At 34.5% G+C, this 22,235-nt stretch overlaps 1 protein-coding gene and 1 pseudogene across 1 annotated transcript in view; both read right to left on the bottom strand.

Moving 5' to 3' along the window:
• The window catches only part of LOC109045602 (metabotropic glutamate receptor 6-like), a 200,175-nt gene that overhangs the window by 125,938 nt on the left and 52,002 nt on the right, over nucleotides 1–22,235 (bottom strand). The window lies entirely within an intron of this gene.
• Nucleotides 8,057–21,458, bottom strand: LOC109112033 (annotated as a pseudogene).

Below are 22,235 nucleotides of genomic sequence, written 5' to 3'. Positions count from 1 at the left end.
TTTAAATAAACATTATGCTAATTACACACATATATTCTTAACATAAATTATTAAAATTTGCATATGCATATTTACACACCTTTGTGTGACTAGCCATTTTCTATGTGGAAATAAAGTGCACCATGATTTAGCCTAATACATTTCTGTTACTGATGTAAGCAACATTAAACATAAAATAAAAATCAGCCACTTAAAAAAAAAAACTCATTTGAATAATTTGTTGAATCCCTCTCCAATGATTTGTTTGGTGAATCCCTCTCCAATAATTTGGTGAATCTCTCTCCAATGATTCGTTTTTAATTTTTGTGGACATTTTAAATCCTATTAAGCATCATTTAAATTATTTAATTTGTTTTTGAAAATAAACCAACTTCCTATTTGAGCTATTAAAAATATTTATCAGTGGCAGTAGCGGTGTGAAAGATGGGAACATTTTCAGCAGCCAGCAGGTCCAAATTTCTAAATTTCATTTGTAAAAAGGAAAGAAGCAGAGAATCCCAAGCTTTTGAAGAAAACCGGCTCTGAAATTCAAGAACAGAGGAAGACAGTGAGACAGGAAAGCAAGGACAGGAGAAAGGTTTATCACAGCTTTATCAAACAGGCACCTGACAGGATAATGGTCACTAACTCAGTGTGTAATTATCAGAGAGCGGGAGGGTCAATCCTGTACGTACTATGCATTTATTTATTTAAAAAAAAAAAAAAAGGTATAATTTCTTTTCCCAAAGTTGTTTGCATGTGCATTTGAAAAAATCAGATTGATTAGTTTGAGCAACAACAACAAAACATATTATCTTATTTTTACCATTGTATTTTCCTCCAAACAAATGCATTATGAAGGTAAGGCTTTAAAATATTAATATTAAGAAATATACTTCTGAACAGTAAATGGCAAAAGAGGCTGAATGCAGGAGGCAACAGAGATGTAGAAATGCATGGAGGAAAGAGGAGGGGAGTGAATAAAGGAGCTGAGAAAAGTGAGGCGAGCAGAGGAAGAAAAAACGATAAGGTGTAAGAGTGGATCAGAGAAAAGAGAGAGGGGCGAAAGAACGCGGGTGGGAGGGAGGGATGCAGAGGCCCCTTCTCTGTAGAAATCAAACCCCTCATGAATTAAACGCTTTAAGGCTCTGAATAGGAGGCACGTGCAGGAGGGCCTCTGAGAATAAAAAACGCTCACCCCATCTGGCTCTTTCAGGGAGAAAGAGTGAGCCAGAAAGAAAGCGAGCGAGAGATCAGGAGAAAGCGGAAGATCAATGGGCATGACATGGTGAGAAACCGGAGGAACAACAAGAGAGCATGATATATTTGGGGGTTTGTGTGGGACTACGCAAAAATACAGTGTTAACTAGATTAAATGTTTAATGTTAAAAGAGGACCCAAAGTTGAACCCAAGCAGGCACACAAACAGTTGTCATCACCAACCTTTAATCTGTGAGCGACCTTCAGACACTTTTCTTCCTGCGTCCCTCACCTTCCATCTCTCCTTCTCTCACTTTCCCTTGTTGTACCCAGCATCTTGGCTGTTTCCATGACGACTGAGTAGATACTGATGGGGAAGAGGGGCACATTTGTGAGGGAGCATGAGAGTTATTGAGGGTGGGACTCCACTTGATGGACATTGGCACATTTGAAATCCATCATTTATGACTTAATGGATGAGCTTTATAATTCTGCATGTACTGTATAACAATAGAAGCACAGGATTGTATTCATCTGTAACACTTTAAAGAATCTTACACAAGTTATTTATTTTAAAGTAAAAAAATATAGATGTGAATTATCACCCTACATTTTTTTAACAACCAGTTAGAGAGAATGAAACATTTTTTTCAGTGTACTATTAGACATTTTTGCCCCTTAAAGTCACCATGAATTAAAAATGTATCATATTTGCATTTTATTACAACAACTGTCAGTGCACTCTGTTCCAAAGGGAAAACAACAGCAAAAAAAAAAAAAAAAAAAAAAAACAAACCCTGGCTTTGTATTTCATCAAAATGTTCAACTTTCCAGTATAAAAAAACACACCTCTCTAAAACTTTTTCACAAAATATTTCTCCAAAATGTTTCATTCACTAACAAAAATAAATACAAAAAAAAAAGAAAGATGAAATTCTGATGTATGATGTAATGTAAATCATTGATATCTTCATAAAAGTACAGACTACTTACAAAAAATGCATATATAAATAGCATTTATCACTCTGTTTCTCCCAATTATATGTCTTAAAATATTTAAAAGATGATCAAAGCTCATTAAATTTATTGTAGCAGGTAAAATACCTGCAATACAATGCAATACAACGATAATTGAGAGATGTGCAAATAAATGTTCCTCATAAGCCTAATGTATCATATTTGATTCTACATTTTAACATGATTTTTCTAAAATAAATAAATGATGCATGGAAATCAAGTAAGCCTTCAGCAAAGTTTTGATAATGTTGAAATCAAATATACAGTAGGTTTCATTGGGTTAATTCCACTTTTTTATGGTGCAAGAGCTCTCAATGAACAAAATGCAAGGAACTGAATACCCCAAATAATAATGCCTTTAATTGTGTGCTTGTCAAGGCATTATTTAATCACAGATAAACTACTGCACCTCAAGTCCTCTCTGGTCCACCTGTATCTGCTACACGGTCCTTCGAGCGCATCCAAAATGCTGCTGTCCAACTTGTATTTAACCTCTGGAAATTCTCTCATTTTCCGCCTTTGCTCAGCTCTCTACACTGACTGCCAGTAACTGCACGAATTAAACCCAAGACACTGGTCCTAGCCTGCAATGCTGCCAATGGCCCGTAGAACCATTACCTAAAATCCTTCATCAAACTCGTACACCCCCAGTCTGGTCACTACGATCAGCCACTTCTGGTGGCTTAAATCCCCTCGACACGAAGACTTCCTGCTCATCCAAGTCCAGATTTTTCCATCCATTTCTATCCTGGTTCCAAACTCCAAATATCAGACCAGCTGACCAGTTAAAATCAAAGCGTTCAGATACACCTTGACATGTTTTAGCCTGCCTGCCTCTATGAAAACACACACACACACACACACACACACACACACACAGCTTTATTTGAAACACTTAATTTAAGCCACTAAGATTTGGTGCAAATTGACACTGAATAGACTAATCAAAATTTCTTGTGCAGTGGTTTCTTTCCGGTTCTTTAGGCCAAAGCCTTATACTCAGACTGCTGGAAATACAGCTGTTTTGCAACATGGCATCTCATTTCCAGCTTGTCATAACTTTTACTAACGAGCTTCAAGCTGGTTATAACAGTTTAAGGTTGATTTTGAAAAATGGTGATTATTCAACATAGCCAATGTCCAGTTTAGACCATGATCCAGTTACAAAACACAAGCTCATTTTTATTTATTATTTATTTATTTTTTTTATCATCGATATTCCCAATAAACAACAATTAAAAAAGTTGACTAGAGTTCGAGACGTTTTGAAGAGAAAACGTCTGCTGACATCATGTAAACAAACATTTTATATAGGCTAATGCAGGCTATATATTACCTAAATATAAATCTAAACAGTATTTGTTTAGGTAAGAGCCTCATCCAAGTCCCTAACCAACCTATTAGATTATTTTCTTGCAACAAAATAATTTACATTTTATTTTAATCCCTCTTGACTGGAATACTAGAGTAGAATAATAGCAGAATATCTTTTCAAGACGAAATCTTGTCAGTGAAGCCCCATTTGTGTGACAATCTGACAAAAACGTGCACAAGCATAAATATGTAACATTATCACCTGGTTGAAAGGATGAACTCCGAACTGAAGAAACCATTTGAACCAAATCTTGACCGTCAACTCGGCGTTCAGACAATTATCAACAAGAAATCCCATGATTTGGCTAGTTTGGTCGCCATCTAGCGTTATGAATCGTTCTTTACAAGAGTCAACATCTTGAACGGTCAGACTCACCCAAAATAGCTTGTGGAGACTGTTGCGGTCTGAAATAAGGTTTGAATCCCCAACATGTAGTAAAAACAAATGCTTATGGCGACTTAAAAGTTGATTTCAGTATTAGTAGTAACCATAAAAGTTAGACAAAGTTGGCCACGTACATGGGACGCGCATGAACAGAAAAGTATATATTGATAAAAAAGTAAAATTGTATATATATAATATATTATTTTCGTGTCAATATACTATTATAGATTTACATTTCACAAGTGTATCTAAAAAAGTGTTCATACATATAACTTATAGGTCTAAAGAATATAGAATATTATACGAAAATATACGCGAAAACTGCTAGGCCTACTTCGGTTCCTCAAATTCTTATGGTTTTAAAGAACAAAAGCTGATTTAAGCAACTCATATGAGCCTTTGATATTATTATGAGAGGATTTAAACACAGAAGTTGAACTCTTTATTTAAATTGAATTGGAAAGAGCACCATTTTATGGAATAATCAAACCTTACAAAAATTAACCATGGTTTTATTGTACTAAAAATATAGGTGGTTTTTGGGTGGATTGATTTCTATTTGTATAACCAGAATTTTACCACAAATACCATGTTTAAACTATGGTAAGTGTAGCAAAACCATGGTTAATTTATAGCACATGTTTTTTTTTTTTTTTTGTAGTAAAACCATGGTTAATTTTTGTGATCGTTCCTCAAATTCTCATATTAGCGGAGCAGTTTTGAAGAACATAAGCTGATTTCAGCAACCTCAACTAATAGCAACTCACACAAGCCTTTGATATTATTATTATTATTAGAGAAATAACACACAAAAGTCACACTCTGCCCAGATAGCACACCTACGTCTGCAAGATGTCTGTTAACGATCGCTTCATCCGGAAAGCATGCATATCTTTTAAGATGTCACTTTTACATTCTAAATCATAAACATCTTAAAGACATTTTTTTTGACATACGAAAATAAACTTCATATAAACAAACACCATAAAAAAAAACACTCTTAAAAATACGTATTGTAAATGCAGACGTCAAATAAACATCTCCGTGATGTACGTGTACTATCAGGGTTTATTTGAACTGGACTGCTCTGTTGTGACCATTTATGCTCATATATAGTCTGTTATTGTGCGTTTGAGGTAGAGATCAGTCAAAACATGGCTCGGTAATGAACATGACTGCCATCCCCACCTGCACTCACACACCCAAACACAGAGCATGTCCACAATTACTCATCACCCAAACATTACTGGTCAGCCCAGTGACCCCGACGACCCTAGGCGCCATGGCAAACCCTGTGACTATTCGGCAGTTGCCAAGGAGACAAACCTTGGAGCACATCTGACCATTGCCCCCTCCCTTCCCCCTTTCTGCTGAGACGAGGCGAGCGCGATCGATATTCTATCACACAGAACAGTGGAGCGAGAGAGGGGAGAGGGGGAAGCGGGGAGGCGAGAGAGAGAGAGAGAAGAGAGAGAGAGATTGGGGGTCTGCATTGAGCAGAGAAAGATTAAAGCAGGCAGGACAGCTGACAAGGGGAGCGTTTGTGTGGGTATGTGTGTGTGTTTCATAATGAGGAGACATAGTTTGCTCTTATTTGTGGAGAGTTTGCTTCAAGGCATTGTTTGTAATTCTGTTTTTAGAGGTGTGGTTCTGTGTGTGTGTTTTGTGAGCCCGCTCTCATCATCAAAATGAAACAGCGGCTGAATGTAACCAGGGAATTCATCAAAGACTTTACTGCAGCCCGTCTCCTCCTTTCTCTTTCATATAAAACCCCAAACTGTATATATATAACAGCGTGTATAAATATATAAGCTGTTATAGGCCCTCGGTCTCTATCTGTGTGTGCAGACAGTCTTTAAACGGGGTGACCCACACCTCTAGGTGATATGTCTGCGAAAAAGCAATTTTATTTATTTTTTTACAGACAATTTTATCTCAAATTAAATTTATGACCACCTGATATTTTGAAATGTTATTGAAAAACAACTTCCTCAAAATGATGTATGTTGCTGAAATATAAGGGAGTGATTTCGAGTTGAGATGTGTTTTAAGGTGATTATTGTTGTGATTATGGTTTTGGGAGAAGTCACCTCTATAAATGTCATGGAGCCGAAATCTCAAATCTATGGAAAAAGAAGTCATATCAACCTGCGGAGAGTGAATTAATGATAGTAAAACCATTAACAGACTTGCAGAGTTCAGAGAAAAGCCATTAAAGAGATAAAAGTTCTCACACTGGTTGTGTTAATCGAGCGAGTAGGTTGTGTATTATTTTTTATTAGTCCCTGCTTGCATTGCAATTACTGGCTGGAGTCGCACAAAGCCTGTCAAGAATGGCATGGTCGTATTCCATATTTCAAAGTAAACTAAAATAAAATAAATATAAAGTAAAATAATTAAAAATTATAAATTCTAAGATATTTTAAAATAATTAAATCCATTTTATTTTATCAAATTATTTTTCATAACATTAAATCACATCTCTTACCCCCAAATTCTCATTAACATGGACTGCAATATAGGTAGTATATATATATATATATATATATATATATTATATATTATATATAACAATTACAGTACAATTGTAACAATTGTCAAAGCATTATATTAGTATTTTACCAGCACCACAAAGCCTGTAAAGAATGTGCCATGTATCAAAAAAAAAAAAAAAAAATTAAATAAGTAAATAAATACAAATAAAAATACAAAAAAACATAATCAGTATTAAAAAGTAGTATATATCATGGCCAATTTGTTGTACATTATTAAATTAAATGAAATAACATTGTTGTCAGGACAGGAATGATTCATTACCTAATATCAGAAATTATTAAATATTATGATAATCACTGAGAATAATGTTGAATTACAAACTGAAAAGACATCTAGATGCATACTTGAATCACTCCTGTAAAATGATTTCTTGATATTATGATATAAAAGTGTTGATTTTGAGCTCAAACACTGAGTGATGTGTGAATGCATGTTCTGGCTGTCCTGAAATTGCAGTAGATTTAAAAAAGACACAAAATATTTCATTTGATTTCATGCCAGACAACAGACACAAAAACAAACTGACGCCAAGCTGAGAAAAGAGAGATCCTTCTTTTTTATTTCATTTTTTGCTGTTGTTTCACATATTGGTCACCAAATGGCTTCTATTCATTTTTTTCTCTGCACTTATTTAAACAATGAAATCAGAGCGAAATCTCTTTTTCCTAGGACACAGAAAGATTGTATTTTCTCTTTTTTAAACAGGGGAAGAGGGGGAACGGGCGGATAGAGAGGGCGAGGATCTTCACATCGTTCACGAAACAGCACAAACAGACGGGGACAGAGAGACGGACAGAAGGAGCAAGAGCAGGGAAGGAGGGGGGAGTGCAGGATAAAAGGGGAGGGAGAGGAGGAGTGAGAGAGAGAGAAAGAGTGAGAGTGTGGCAGTGTGCTTTGTCATGTCTGAGAAAAATGAAACCAAGCAGCTCTCAGACACACTTCTAACATAAAAAGGTATCGAACAAAAAAAGGTATGAATGATTAATAAAAACAACACTCAAAAACAACAACAACACCACTAACAGTGACATGGAAAGAAAAAATGCGGAGAAAGAGAGACAGATGGGAGTTGGCAGGTACCGGATCGGAGTGAGGAAGGCTGTTTTCCTCTTTTTCCCCAGTAGAGGGCGATAGCCTCAATGAATTATGATCATTAGGTTATTGGTTCTTTTTGCTGGTAAAGATGGAGAGGGACGTAGAACAGTAATCTATCGTGGCAGTGTTTGTACATGAGTCCCTGTCGACCGTGAAAGAGTCTAAATGCAGCTGCTGGGTTTGGACAGACGTGATGTGTGATATCCATTACAAAAGCCGTGCGTTTGTGTGTTTAACAGTATTTGTAAACCTTACAATTATCATACTGGCAGATTCAGCTGTAGTCTTTGGGCAGAAACAAACAAACGGAGAAAACAACAAAACAAACCCAACAAACAAAAAATCCGTGGTGGACCTCTCATCTTATTTTATCATTTCAGTAAAAGAAGGAGTAACATGAGTTGTTTTCTGTATGGGTTTTTATATGTGGAGGGAGGAATGGAATGTGAAAGAGAGAGAGAGAGAGAGAGAGAGAGAGAGAGAGACAGAAAGAGAGAGTGAGGGAATGAGGGAGAATCGATGAGTGAAGGATTTGACAATTCAGTAGTACGTCTCCTTTTCAACCCAACCTGAAGTAAAACAGAGAGAGAGAAAGAGGTTAAAAGTTCATTCAAATTCAGCTTCAACAACATGAATATTAACATTACTTCTTGGTAGGCGATCAAATAGTCACCAATATTATACGAGGATACATAGTGAATATTACTAATATGTGACTTTCATTTTTGCAGTGCTCCCTCACCACTGTTTTATGGCAAAAAATAAAACAAAAAAAATTCATTTAAAGGAATCACATTCAAACGGTCAACTACAGTGAAAACTGATTTCAAAACTCTGATTAATATTTCTTTGCATTCATGAATTCTATGACTGTTAAAATAAGTGTCCGTGTGGCATTTTTTCATGTCAAATAAAACATTTTATTAAAAATACAGGTGTGGAGTTTTGCTTTTTTATTGCAATGTATTGTTTTGAAGCACTATAAAAATAAATGGTTTAATAGTAATTTTTCATTTTGGTTTCATATAGAGTGAAAAATCCTTGATTTAGTTGTAACTAGATATTACTGTATTTCGTTGGAGTTTTTTGGGGTCACAATTGTTTAAAATAAATATGAAGAGATTTATTCAGCAATGGATGTATTCAATGCAATCAAAACATGACAGTAAAGACTAAGTGAATAATGTTGATAAAATTGTTTTTTAATTAAAAATATAAAATTAAACGCTGTTCTCTTTTTAACTTTACTATTCATCAAATCCTGAAAAAAAATGATCATGGTTTCCACAAAAACATTAGGCTGCAAAACTTGATATTAAATCAGTTGATTAAAAAATGTTTCTTCAGCACCAAATTAGTATATTAGTATGATTTACATTTATTTGTAATTGTGTACATTATTAAAATGTTACAATGTTACTGTTTTTACTAGATTTTTATATCAAATGTAGCCTTGGTGAGCAGAAGAAACTTCAAAAACAAAAAAACTTCCTGACCACAAACATTTGAATGATACTATAAATTGTTATAAAAAAAAGCCATGGGGAAAATAAGTATAATTATTTTTAGAGAATAATTCCAGTTCGACGATCTGTACCTCCTGGGTTTCGGCGCAGAGGATAAGTTTTCGGATCTCATCATAAACAAAAAATGTAAGAAGCGGTAAAGGGAACGCACAGAATCCCACCAACTGGGCCTGAGAGAAGAAACGCGAGGGGGAAAAAATAGATAAAGAGACTTCAGATTAGTCAAATTGTTGCCTCAGCTATTGCTATGATAATGCATATATCTAATTTGCTTTGTAATGTTCCATCAGGAGGTTTCTATGCAGGTAACACTCACTTGAGAGGATACATCCTGAGGGCCACATCCATGCCGGGGCAGTAAGACAGGAAGGCCGCAAGAGCCGTCTCCTCAAACAGGCCAAAGATCAAGATTTTATTCCTACAAAAGAGCAAACACAGTCACTTAACTCAGTCACTACAAACTTCACATTTGATCTAACTACTAAATCCAGCAAGTGCAGAATCTTAGTTTTAAATATTGTGGGTAATGGGATATCATGAGTGCATACTAACTTCATGCCCTGCTGAAACACAGAGTTGCGGCGAGTCTTGCAGATGATGACGTCGGCCCACTGCACCACCACGATACTGACGAAGAAAGCCGTGTGACAGGTGAACTCCACAATCTTCCTCTGCTCATATGTCTGAGAGAAAGACATTTATCAATACACTCTCTCACATTCTCCACATTCACATACACTACTGTTTAAAAGGTTGGAAGCGGTAAGATTTTGAAATTTTTTTAAAGAAATTATTGCAAGGATGCAGTAAATTGATAAAAAGTCAGAGTAAATATATCTAAAAAGTTGTACATAAATGCTGTTCCTTTTGAATTTTCCCATTCATCAAACAATCCTGAAAAAACTGCATCATGGTTTCACAAAAATATTAAGCAACACAATAACAGTTTTCAGCATTTATAATAATAATGATTTTGTTTCATGAGTTTAAAATCAGTGATTTCTGAAGGATCACGTGACACTGAAGATATCACTGAAATAAATTACATTTTAAATATATTTAAATAGAAAATATAGTTTTTATCAATGGCTTGATTTTTTGTTAAAGTTATTTAAAATGCTTGTTAAAGTCTATGTAATTTTCTAAGTCTTAATTTAGAATGTTTTTTTTTATTTTTATGTTTTACACTTAGTTATTTTAGTACAGCAAATTAAACTAAATAAAAAAAAGTCTCTTTGCAAACTAAACAAATTAAAATAAATGTTTTTTTATATTTTATTTCAGTTAACATTTATTTTATTTCAAGTAACAAAACCATTTTTTATGGTTTTAGTTTTTTAATGAAATTACCCTGGTTTATAGATATCTCTATTGTTCATTTTGTAACTTTCCTACATTGTCAAACACTTGTGAAATATCTCTCCAAATGTATTTGAACAACAATCTATAGATGCATCCTTATTAATAAACCTTGATTCTGCATCTTCTGCATCACACTTCCTCTCTTCAAAATTATATTGCTATATTGTTTTGATTTCTTGTACTCTGTCAAAACCAGAATATTAATAGCTAAGATGAAAGCCGATAGCCAGTGACAGACCAACACTAAAAATATGATTAGCTGTTAGTCATTTTTTGTTTTGATAAGCCTGTTTAAAACAGTAAGGTTGGTGTTTTCGTACATCTCTTCATAGAAGCATCTCCTTAATGAATACATGGAAATGCAGTTGCTTCAGACAAGAGCATCTACCAAAGGTCAAACCTGTTCTATTAAATATGTGCTTAGTTTGTGTAATCTGATTTACCCATTGCTGTCCGTAACTGTCCTCCAGGTCATTGTTAGAGCGATCGTCCCAGTTTAGCCGGATGCCCACCAACACACTGGGAAGCCAGCCGTTCTCAGCCAGAATCACAAAATAACTGAAAAAACCTCCCAGGGCCTGAATCATACCTGCATATTTAAAAAAGGGAGACAGGACGTCACTTTTATTCAGTTTGTTTTGGGTCAGTTACAACAGCAGTTCAATCAAACCAAACCTGAACTAAAAGCCATTTTTCAGTTAGTTCACTAACCGATCTGTCCATAAGCGATGCTGATGAGACGCTCGTTCACCAGCTTGTCCCTGTGGGGGTTACGAGGCTGGCGCTTCATGATATCACTCTCTGCTGCTTCATAAGCCAATGAGATTGCAGGGACCTGAGATGGAAAGCAATGATTGGTTAATTTTATGAGGAAGTGTATTTCTGAAAAAAGTATGATAACTAGAAAAGAACAGTTCTTATTTCATTCACCAATATGTTCATTGTTGAAATAAAGAGATTAGGTGTGTGTGTGTGTGTGTGTGTGTGTGTGTGTGTGTGTGTGTGTGTGTGTGTGTGTGTGTGTGTGTGTGTGTGTGTGTGTGTTGCCCAGGCCAATTCAGAGAATCACCATGTCACCCACAAAATAAAATGAACAGAAAAATAATAATACACAGAGAAAGATAAATGTTGACCAAGATGAAGAACAGGAAGGGAGTGATCTCAGGGATGTTGCTGGTCAGTGTGTAAGCAATGGACTTCTTCAGGTTATCAAAGATCAGACGACCTGAGAGAGAGAGAGAGAGAGAGAGAGAGAGAGAGAAAAAATAGAAACATAGATGTCATCATTACTTGTGTCAAAGTCTTTTCTCTCATTCATCTAGACTGTGTTTCTGTGTTTTTCCAACATTTGTCAAGACAAATTGCTTGCAAAGAAATGCTTTGCATTATGCTTATGCTGCCTGGAAAATCTCTAAATTGTGTTTATTCTTTGGTTTAAATATATTAAACTACCTTTACTCACAGTTGTTGTGATTTTTTTATTATAGCATTAAAAATCCCATCTCTTATGTGAGTATAAAAAAAAAAAAAAAAAACTTGAAGCTTTTACTTTTTCCTATTCCTTCTTCCCTTCCTGTCCTAGCTTTTACTATTTTGAACGAGGACAGAAGTCTCGTGTAACTAGCACTTCTTGTGTTCATTACCATCCTGTGTTGAATCGCTTGTTGCTTTCCTCAACTGTAAGTCACTTTGGATAAAAGTGTCTGCCAAATGAATAAATGTAAATAAATGTAAAAAACTTACTAATTATAGGCTATAAAACCATATGGTTGTATTCAATAAATTATTATAGTGAATTAATTAATATCTTTTTGGATTATATTTCAAAACCCCAAAATATATGTTTTTTACTATAAGTTACTATACAATGACACGCTCATTTTTGTTTATTCATTGGTTTAAATGTTATCTACTTCTCTTTTTTGTAGTATTGTTGTAGTATAGCTTTTTAATGAAATACTATAAAATACTATTTAAAAAAAAAACAAATATATGATTAATTTAAAAACACAAACAAAATGAATTAAAATTAAGTTTGACTTTTTATTATAATATTTTAGTTTACTATTTCTACTGAATTTTAGTTCAGATATTTTGACAAATTTGAAATATACCCATAAGTCATATGGTTATAGTTAATACATGTTTAACTTGAAATAACACATATTTCAAAATTAAAAAACAATATGCTTTTTTTCAAAAAGTTATTGTAGAAAGACACTTTCAATTGTGTTTATTATTTGGTACATAGTTTTCTTCACTGTTGTTGTCATTTTTGTTTATTTTTTCATATTAAAGCATTTAACTATAGTAAACGATATTATACAATAATAAAACTATACCATGTTTTATTAATATTATTTATTGTTGTTTTGCATCATATTTTTGTTGATTTTAATTATCTGAAACCACATTTTTTATGTTATGTTATGTTATTTTAATTTAATTTAATTTAATGTTATATTATATTATATGTAATGTTTATATGTACCACATTAAGTTATGTTATGTTATGAATGTTTATATGGACCCCAGATAGACTAGCAAAAACAAGATTTGTGGAATCTAATGGAGCTCCAATAAAGAAGAAATAATGAAAAATACAGATCAAAATCTGGGTCATAGACAAAAACAATTTCCTCATGTGAGCTGCCTTCGTTTTCTGGCTTGCTCTTGATTTCTTTCTATCTTTCCCATATCCTCTCTCTCTCTCTCTCTCTCTCTCTCTCTCTCACCTTCCTCAACTCCAGTAACGATGGATGCAAAGTTGTCGTCCAGCAGAATCATGTCTGCAGCCTGCTTGGAGACGTCTGAGCCAGAGATCCCCATAGCAACACCGATGTCTGCCTTCTTCAGAGCGGGCGAGTCGTTCACTCCATCACCAGTCACTGCCACAATGGCGCCCTGTGTGTGCAAATATAAGTCAGTTATTCTCCACAATATAATAATTATTATAATAAACAACAACAATAACAAATAACTCCTTTTTTTTTTTATTATTTTGTTTACCACCCTCTCTCAGCCATCCACCAACAATAATTACTTTCTGTTGGGGAGAGGTCCTGGCGAACACGATCTCTGTGTGATTCTTCAGCACATCATCCATCTGGTCCTGCGTGAGATCCTTCAGATCCGAGCCGTGGATCACACAGGCTTTAGCATCCCTGACAACAAACACACACACACAAAGAATAGCAAATGAAGACTCGCTCTCCAGTAGTCAAAATCAGACTAACTGTTACTGGATTAAAAATGACATTGTAATAAAAGAATTATTACTATTACAAACAGATTTCACATTATCCAGCATTCAGTCTTTTTTGCATGACTTTCCCTGCAGATAGATACTGTACCTACATGGGGCAAAATCATGTTTCTAAATCGATGGACATTCAAAAATGACTATTTCTGCATGAAATTGCACATATTTTGCTATATTACAATACACTCCAAAAGGGGGATTTCGCCGTTGAATAAACATTTGTGACTCCTCAAAGAACCTTTCAGTGAACAGGCCTTAAAAGAACCATTCATTCTTATTGTGAAGAGCATTTTAAAATTCAAAAGAAACTTCTTTTGTGCATTAAAAAGCTTCCATGGATGTTAAAAGTTCTTCATGGAACCATCAATGCCAATTAAGAACTTTGATTTTTAAAAGTGTAGATGTTTTACAATACTTTTGTTAGTTATTATAGGAAGTATTGTACTATTATATACTGTAAGTAGTATAGACATTATTGATTCAAACCAGCATGATTCAATTTAGACATGTTACTGGATCAAGATACTTTGTCATTCCTAGAAACAATATTCCTATCAAGCAATCACACATCATATCCTAATCCTAGCCTACTGCTAAACACAAATGATTGATGGAAAATAATGCTGTTAAAGCTTAATCCCAACCAAGTAATCCGATCGTTGATAGAAATGCTGTTCCAGCACTAAAAAACACGCTGATCCAGGAAAACATCTGTGAGAAAATCATGAACGTTACAGACCTCCTAAACGTGTTTTCAATTTTTTACGTTTTTATACAAAGTATAGCAAACAGTATACAGGAAATTATGGGGGGAAAGAAGTAAAACAGGATTGTGGAGCTTATTTCTTAACCCTTTAAAACCTGACATATGAAATAATAGTCAGAGTTTTGGTTGAATATCATATTTGATACACCAGGATTTTATGGCTCATAAAACATCTCAATTTGATTCAGAGGCCCAAACTGAGAAAAATATGCAATTTGGTGCATTTACTGTTATTTATATGGCTAAAAGGTAAGATGAAATTCTAGTATTGTAATATAAATCAATGAGATATTTGTAACAGTATAGCAGACTGCTTATATAAAACATATATAAATATCAGTCGTCACTCTATATTTCAAAATAAAATGTGTTCACATTAAATGCTGGGTTTTATGACCAAAGCTCTTTAGTTTTCATTTAAAACATATAATGCAATGCAATACAATGATGACTGAGATAGATAAACATTACTAAAAAAAAAGCCACATTTTAACATGATTTTTCAAATAAATAATCAAGTAAACCCAAGTGTTCATCTCAAAAAATATAAAAGTTATTAATATGTTTATAAGAATCTTATTTCACAGCAAAAAGACAAGTGAACCATGATTTTACGATTATACTAAAAGTCATTTTACTTACTAGAAAAGTCTAAACTATCAATCAAATGGCAAAAGGTATGAAATAAACTGGGTATAACCGTTTTGATCATGTTGATCATTTAGAGGCCACAGACATGTGCGTATCAGATATGACACAGTAGGCTTTCTAGGGTTTAGTTGTCTCTACCTGGGGTTGACCTGGCTGACGGGAATGTTAAGCCGAGCGGCGATGTCCTCCACGGTCTCGTTGCCCTCAGAGATGATCCCCACACCTTTAGCGATGGCCTTGGCCGTGATGGGATGGTCTCCGGTCACCATGATGACTTTGATACCAGCTGAACGGCATTTGCCCACAGCGTCAGGGACGGCGGCTCGGGGCGGGTCAATCATGGACATCAGACCCACAAAGCACAGGTTGTCTGTCTGGAAGTTAATGTCGTCCGTGTCAAAGGCGAATCCTTTGGGGTACTTGTCCTCAGGCATGAACAAGTGGCAGAAACCTGGATGGAAGGAGGACAAAAGACTGTCAGAATGGATTTTATAAAAAATTTATGATCAACCATTTTTTTCTTTCATCCACCCTCCTATTAATAATAATCATTTTTGCTCTTTTTAAAAGGATTTTTAAGAGCTTTGTGAAGAAGTATCAGGAAACAGAAAAGCGCATGCACATCCAACATTGTGGTTTACATTTACATTTATGCATTAAGCAGATGCTTTTATCCAAAGCAACTTACAGTGCATTCAGGCTAACATTTTTTTACCTAACATGTGTTCCCTAGGAATCGAAAATTTGAAACCTTTTGCGCTGCTAAAGCAATGCTCTACCACTGAGCCACAGGAACACAAAATCAGGTTTGATTTTGATATCCCACGTCACATTTCTCTATTTCTCACCCAGAACTCTTTCTCCCAGTCCTCCGAGCTCCAGGTAGGCGTTCTGGAAGGCCTCCTTCAGTTCCTCGTCCATGGGCTGCTCTTTGCCCTGCTGCAGGATGGTGGAGCAGCGGTCCAGGATGCGCTCTGGCGCCCCCTTCATCACCAGCAGGTAATGGCAATCGTTTCCCTCATCCGACTCGTGCACTGACAGCTGGTGTGAAAACACACCCAAGCACATGAGAATAAAAGTTAATGAAAACAGATTAATCTGTTAAATGTGAATCAAGATTAGTATGCCTAATCATTCATACGAATTAAAAGAAAAATCTTAGAGGAATGGCATTGTCTAATGATGGACTACACACGTCTGTAGTTTCCTTTAAACCGAATCCTTCATAATCAATTTAAGAAATGAAAATTGTTATAGTATTTTAGTAATTAACAAAAAAAAGTATTTCATAACATTTTCGCTATTTTTAAAATATATTCTATGTTTTATTTCAACTAATTCTTGGTTGAAATAAAATTGTAGAGAATTTGAAAAGTTGTGTCTTGTGGTATAATGATAATCTATCTAGAACCATTTGAAACAATATTTTGTTAATTAATACATGGAATCAACATGGGGATATACAGGTCCTTCTCAAAAAATTAGCATATTGTGAAAAAGTTCATTATTTTCCATAATGTAATGATAAAAATTAAACTTTCATATATTTTAGATTCATTGCAACACCAACTGAAATATTTCAGGTCTTTTATTGTTTTAATAATGATGATTTTGGCTTACAGCTCATGAAAACCCAAAATTCCTATCTCAAAAAATTAGCATATCATGAAAAGGTTCTCTAAACAGCGTATTAACCTAATCATCTGAATCAACTGATTAACTCTAAACACCTGCAAAAGATCCTGAGGCTTTTTAAAAAACTCCCAGCCTGGTTCATTACTCAAAACCGCAATCATGGGTAAGACTGACCGACCTGACTGCTGTCCAGAAGGCCATCATTGACACCCTCAAGCGAGAGGGTAGAGACACAGAAAGAAATTTTCTGAACGAATAGGCTGTTCCCAGAGTGCTTTATCAAGGCACCGTCAGTGGGAAGTCTGTGGGAAGGAAAAAGTGTGGCAAAAAAACCGCTGCACAACGAGAAGAGGTGACCGGGACCCTGAGGAAGATTGTGGAGAAGGACCGATTCCAGACCTTGGGGACCTGTGGAAGCAGTGGACTGAGTCTGGAGTAGAAACATCCAGAGCCACCGTGGCACAGGAGTGTGCTTTTGAACCAGAAACAGCGGCAGAAGCGCCTGACCTGGGCTACAGAGAAGCAGCACTGGACTGTTGCTCAGTGGTCCAAAGTACTTTTTTTTTTCGGATGAAAGCAAATTTACATTGCCATGTCATTCGGAAATCAGGTGCCAGAGTCTGGAGGAAGACTGGGGAGAGAAGGAAATGCCAAAATGCCTGAAGTCCAGTGTCAAGTACCCACAGTCAGTGATGGTCTGGGGTGCCATGTCAGCTGCTGGTGTTGGTCACTGTGTTTTTTATCAAGGGCAGGGTCAATGCAGCTAGCTATCAGGAGATTTTGGAGCACTTCATGCTTCCATCTGCTGAAAAGCTTTATGGAGATGAAGATTTCGTTTTCAGCACGACCTGGCACCTGCTCACCCAGTGCCAAAACCACTGGTAAATGGTTTACTGACCATGGTATTGCTGTGCTCAATTGGCCTGCCAACTCTCCTGACCTGAACCCCATAGAGAATCTGTGGGATATTGTGAAGAGAAAGAAAGTTGAGAGACGCAAGACCCAACACTCTGGATGAGCTTAAGGCCACTATCGAAGCATCCTGGGCCTCCATAACACCTCAGCAGTGCCACAGGCTGATTGCCTCCATGCCATGCCGCATTGAAGCAGTCATTTCTGCAAAAGGATTCCCGACCAAGTATTGAGTGCATAACTGAACATAATTATTTGAAGGTTGACTTTTTTTGTATTAAAAACACTTTTCTTTTATTGGTCGGATGAAATATGCTAATTTTTTGAGATAGGAATTTTGGGTTTTCATGAGCTGTATGCCGAAATCATCAGTATTAAAAAATACAAGACCTGAAATATTTCAGTTGGGTGTGCAATGAATCTAAAATATATGAAAGTTTAATTTTTATCATTACATTATGGAAAATAATGAACTTTTTCACAATATGCTAATTTTTTGAGAAGGACCTGTATACATATGAAAATAATCTAAATTAATAAAAAAACATAATAAAACAATAAATTAGACTGACTACATTGAAAATTTAAAATATATACAGTACATATACATACATACACACACACACACACACACATATATATATATATTTGTAAAGTATATATATATTACATGTATTATACATACATTAAATATCTATATATACGTTTGTTGCATGACCATTTAAAATGAACTAATGAAACTAATAAAATTGGTTATAAAATTAAAATAAATACACTTTTTTCTTAGACATTGATATACATTTCAACCTAAAATCTTGTGTTAACTTTTAAAAAAGGACATGAACATGTCAACCATTTATTTGGCAATTAAAGTTTAAATAATATTATACTGATATTACTATACTGATATAAATTTTTTTTGAATTGACAGTAAATATACAATATTCTTTTAAGTATTATGTAAATGAAGGTTACATTGACTGAATATTAACCAAGTTAATGGATGCTAAATTCAGTCACATCAGATACTGAACAGTTACCAAACCTGGTATTTGTTGGTGGAGTTGAAGGGAATTTCAGCCACTTTTTTGTTCTTTTCCCTCATGGCTTTGACGGAGCCACAGGAGAGCTCGATGCACTTGAGAAGAGCCGATTCAGAGGCGTCACCTGCAACATCACGCTTCAGGATGGGCAGAGAGTCCTGTCCCGCCTTAAACGAGGCTCTGTTACAGAGCGCCGCCACACGGGCCAGAGACAACCACGTCCCAGAGCTCTTGTCAAAGGACGCACCTATTAGAGATCACACACAGGATCAATATAGTATCTATATATAGCCTAGCAACCAGCTAGAACACCCTGATAATCTATTTACACTAGCACTCAAAAGTATTGTTTTTAAAATCTCTTATGCTTACCAAGACTACATTTATTTGATCAAAAATACAGTAAAAACAGTCATATTGTGAACATTTTTACCAATGTTAAAAACTGTTGGATGACGTGATAAATTTTTTCAAAATTCTTTGAGGAATATAAGTTCATAAGAATTGTTATTATTTGAAATCTTTAGTACAGTGTTATTTTAGTGTCATTGAGATACTGTAATTCTTAATAGTTGGATTAGTTTTTATTTTACATTTTCCTCTCACATAAAAAAAAAAAAAATAATAATAATAAAAAAAATAATAAAATTTCAATTAATATTAATATAGTTGTGTTTTTGCTTTTTTATATCTCTTTTTAATTAATTTATAAATAACTTTTTGTTTTTTATTTCATTAAAAATAACAAAAAATTTTTAATCAATTTTATATTCCCGGTTTAGTTTCAGCTATCTTAGAACATCAGCATAAACTACATGAAAATGAGAAACGTTGACTTGGCAACTAAATGAAACTTTATATATATATATATATATAGCTATATATCTATATATATATATAATATTATATATATATATATTTTACTTTATCAAATACAGTAAACATTTATTTTATTTATTAGTAACAAATTTGTATGGTTTTAGTTTTAGTTAACTATAACAAACTTTTGATCAATTTAAAGGGATAGTTCATTCAAAAAAATGGAAATTATGTCATCATCTACTTCCAAACGTGTATAAATTGCTTTCTTCTGTTGAACATAAAAGGAGATATTTTGAAGAATGTTTGTAACCAAACAGTTTATGTACCCCACTGACTTCCATAGTCATTTGTTTTTTCTTCCATACAATGGAAGTCTGGGTACTAAGAACAGTTTGGTTACCAACATTCTTCAAAAATGTTTCTTTTGTGTTCAACAGAAGAAAGAAAGTTGTGTTTAACAACTAGAGGATGACTACATAATGACAGAATATCTGGGTGAACTATCCCATTAATATGGAAGCCCATTTCTGCCACTGAATAAAAATTAAAACAAGGTATTTTTTTCAGAATTGTGAGATATGAACTCATGATTGTGAGTTATAAAGTCCAATTCTGAGGGAAAAAAGTTTATATCTCACATTTCTGACTTTGTAACTCGCAATTGTTTAAATCTTGCATTTATGACTTTTTTTTTCTCAGAATTGTGAGATAAAAAAAAAATCGCAATTAGCTTTTTTTTTTTTACTCAGTGGCAGAAACAGCCTTCCATATTTTAACGCATCCTTGCCAAATACAAATATTTGCTGTATTAAAAACAACAACAACAACAAAAAATCTTACTTATGTACTTATCTATTCTGCGTATATTGCCCTAGCAATGACCTATTAGCTCCCTAGCAACTCACCCGACTGATCTTCGGTGGTGTCCGCCTCATGGATCTGATTGTCGAACCACATGTGGGCGACAGTCATGCGGTTCTGCGTCAGGGTGCCGGTTTTATCAGAGCAGATGGTGGACGTGGATCCCAGAGTCTCCACAGCCTCCAGATTCTTCACCAGGCAGTTCTTGCGGGCCATGCGCTTGGCCGTGAGTGTCAGACACACCTGAGAGAGAGAAAAACAGAAAGACAGAAAGAGAGAAATGGAAACAGAGGAAGAGAAAAACAGAGTAAATGAAGTGTGAGGCAGAAGTTGAAAGGAAAAGGAGGTGGCACAATGCAGCATCGTGCAGCAAGAGAACAGTGTTAAATCAAAATCTGAAGAGCAAAGCCAAGCACAGCAAGCAGAGAGGTCAGAAACATACTCTACACAATGTCTGTCTTTTGTTATTGACATCAAAAGACGAGCCAATCAAAATCTGAAGTGTATATATATGCACAAATTCATTTGTCACTTGATAGGAGTGAGTCAAATTAGACAGATGCCAAAATCAACAGTTGTGACATGCCCTTATCATCCAAAGCCCCCTAAAATATGACAATAGATATAAAAATATGTTACATAAGGGTTCACGTGCAAAAACATTATTATGAATTATTAGCTGCTGAAACATGCAAAATGCAGGTATTACACATTTACTTTTTTCAAATTTTAGTTATGACTAAACTAAAAAGTATTTCAGACCACAATCAGTCCTGTGACAGACTACAGCTATAATCAGATTTGTGTATAAAGATCATTCAAAATTTAATTAAAAAATAATTGTAATAGTTTCAACCATTTTCACTTGAAATTTTCGCATGAAACCAGTTGTAAAAATCAAAATTTCTTTATATCACATTAACAATTATTATCCATATTGTATTTGTTTACTTTTGTGCTTTTTTGATGTTCAGTATCGCACCCTTATGGCAATGTAGAGATAAACAACCATTTTCAACTATACTTGAGCAGCAAATCAGCATATTAGAATGATTTCTGAAGGATCATGTGACACTGAAGACTGGAATAAAGATGCCAAAAATTCAGCTATGCACCACAGGAATAAATTATATTTAAAAATATATTCAAATAGAAAACTGTTATTTTAAATTATAATAATATTTCACTATATTTACTGTTTTGTTTTTAAATAAATACAGCCTAGCAGACTTTTGAAAACAAGAGACAAAGTTGTGTACATCTATAGGCTACAGCACAAATTATAAGGGTTTCAGAAACATATTATTGTATTTTACAAAAGCTTTGACTTTTTATTATTTATAAGCATTGAAGATTGCAAAACGTTTTTAAGAAAAATCCAGGTAGTGGAGTTAAGCATGCACATTTTTTTCTTACAGTCATAAAATTTAGCTAAAAAATAAAGAGCTGAAAAATAAATGTAATAACCTTAGTTTTCTACTTTTAATGAAGTAAAATTATGTATTTTTGTTATTTAAAAGAATAACTAACATTTACTGTAAATATAGAATATAAAATATGTAAATATGTATGATATATAATTTGCCAGTTTGGTCCAAAAGACATTAGAAAGCTTACATTCAAAAAATATTTGTAAAAAAGTCTCAATGTAGGTGTATTTAGCATGCATATTCAGCATGCATATTTGCTTTGCATTATGAATTACACATTTCTGAATGCAGTGAAGCACGAAACCGAGCTTGACTTCTGCGTAGAGTATGTTTGAGGCCTAGTTGTGCATCGCAGACAG

The sequence above is a fragment of the Cyprinus carpio genome, chromosome B8, assembly GCF_018340385.1.
Source record: "Cyprinus carpio isolate SPL01 chromosome B8, ASM1834038v1, whole genome shotgun sequence".
NCBI classification, from domain to species: Eukaryota; Metazoa; Chordata; class Actinopteri; order Cypriniformes; family Cyprinidae; genus Cyprinus; species Cyprinus carpio.
The sequence above is the reverse complement of the archived record's forward strand: the minus strand, read 5'-3'. Positions and strand labels throughout refer to the sequence as shown.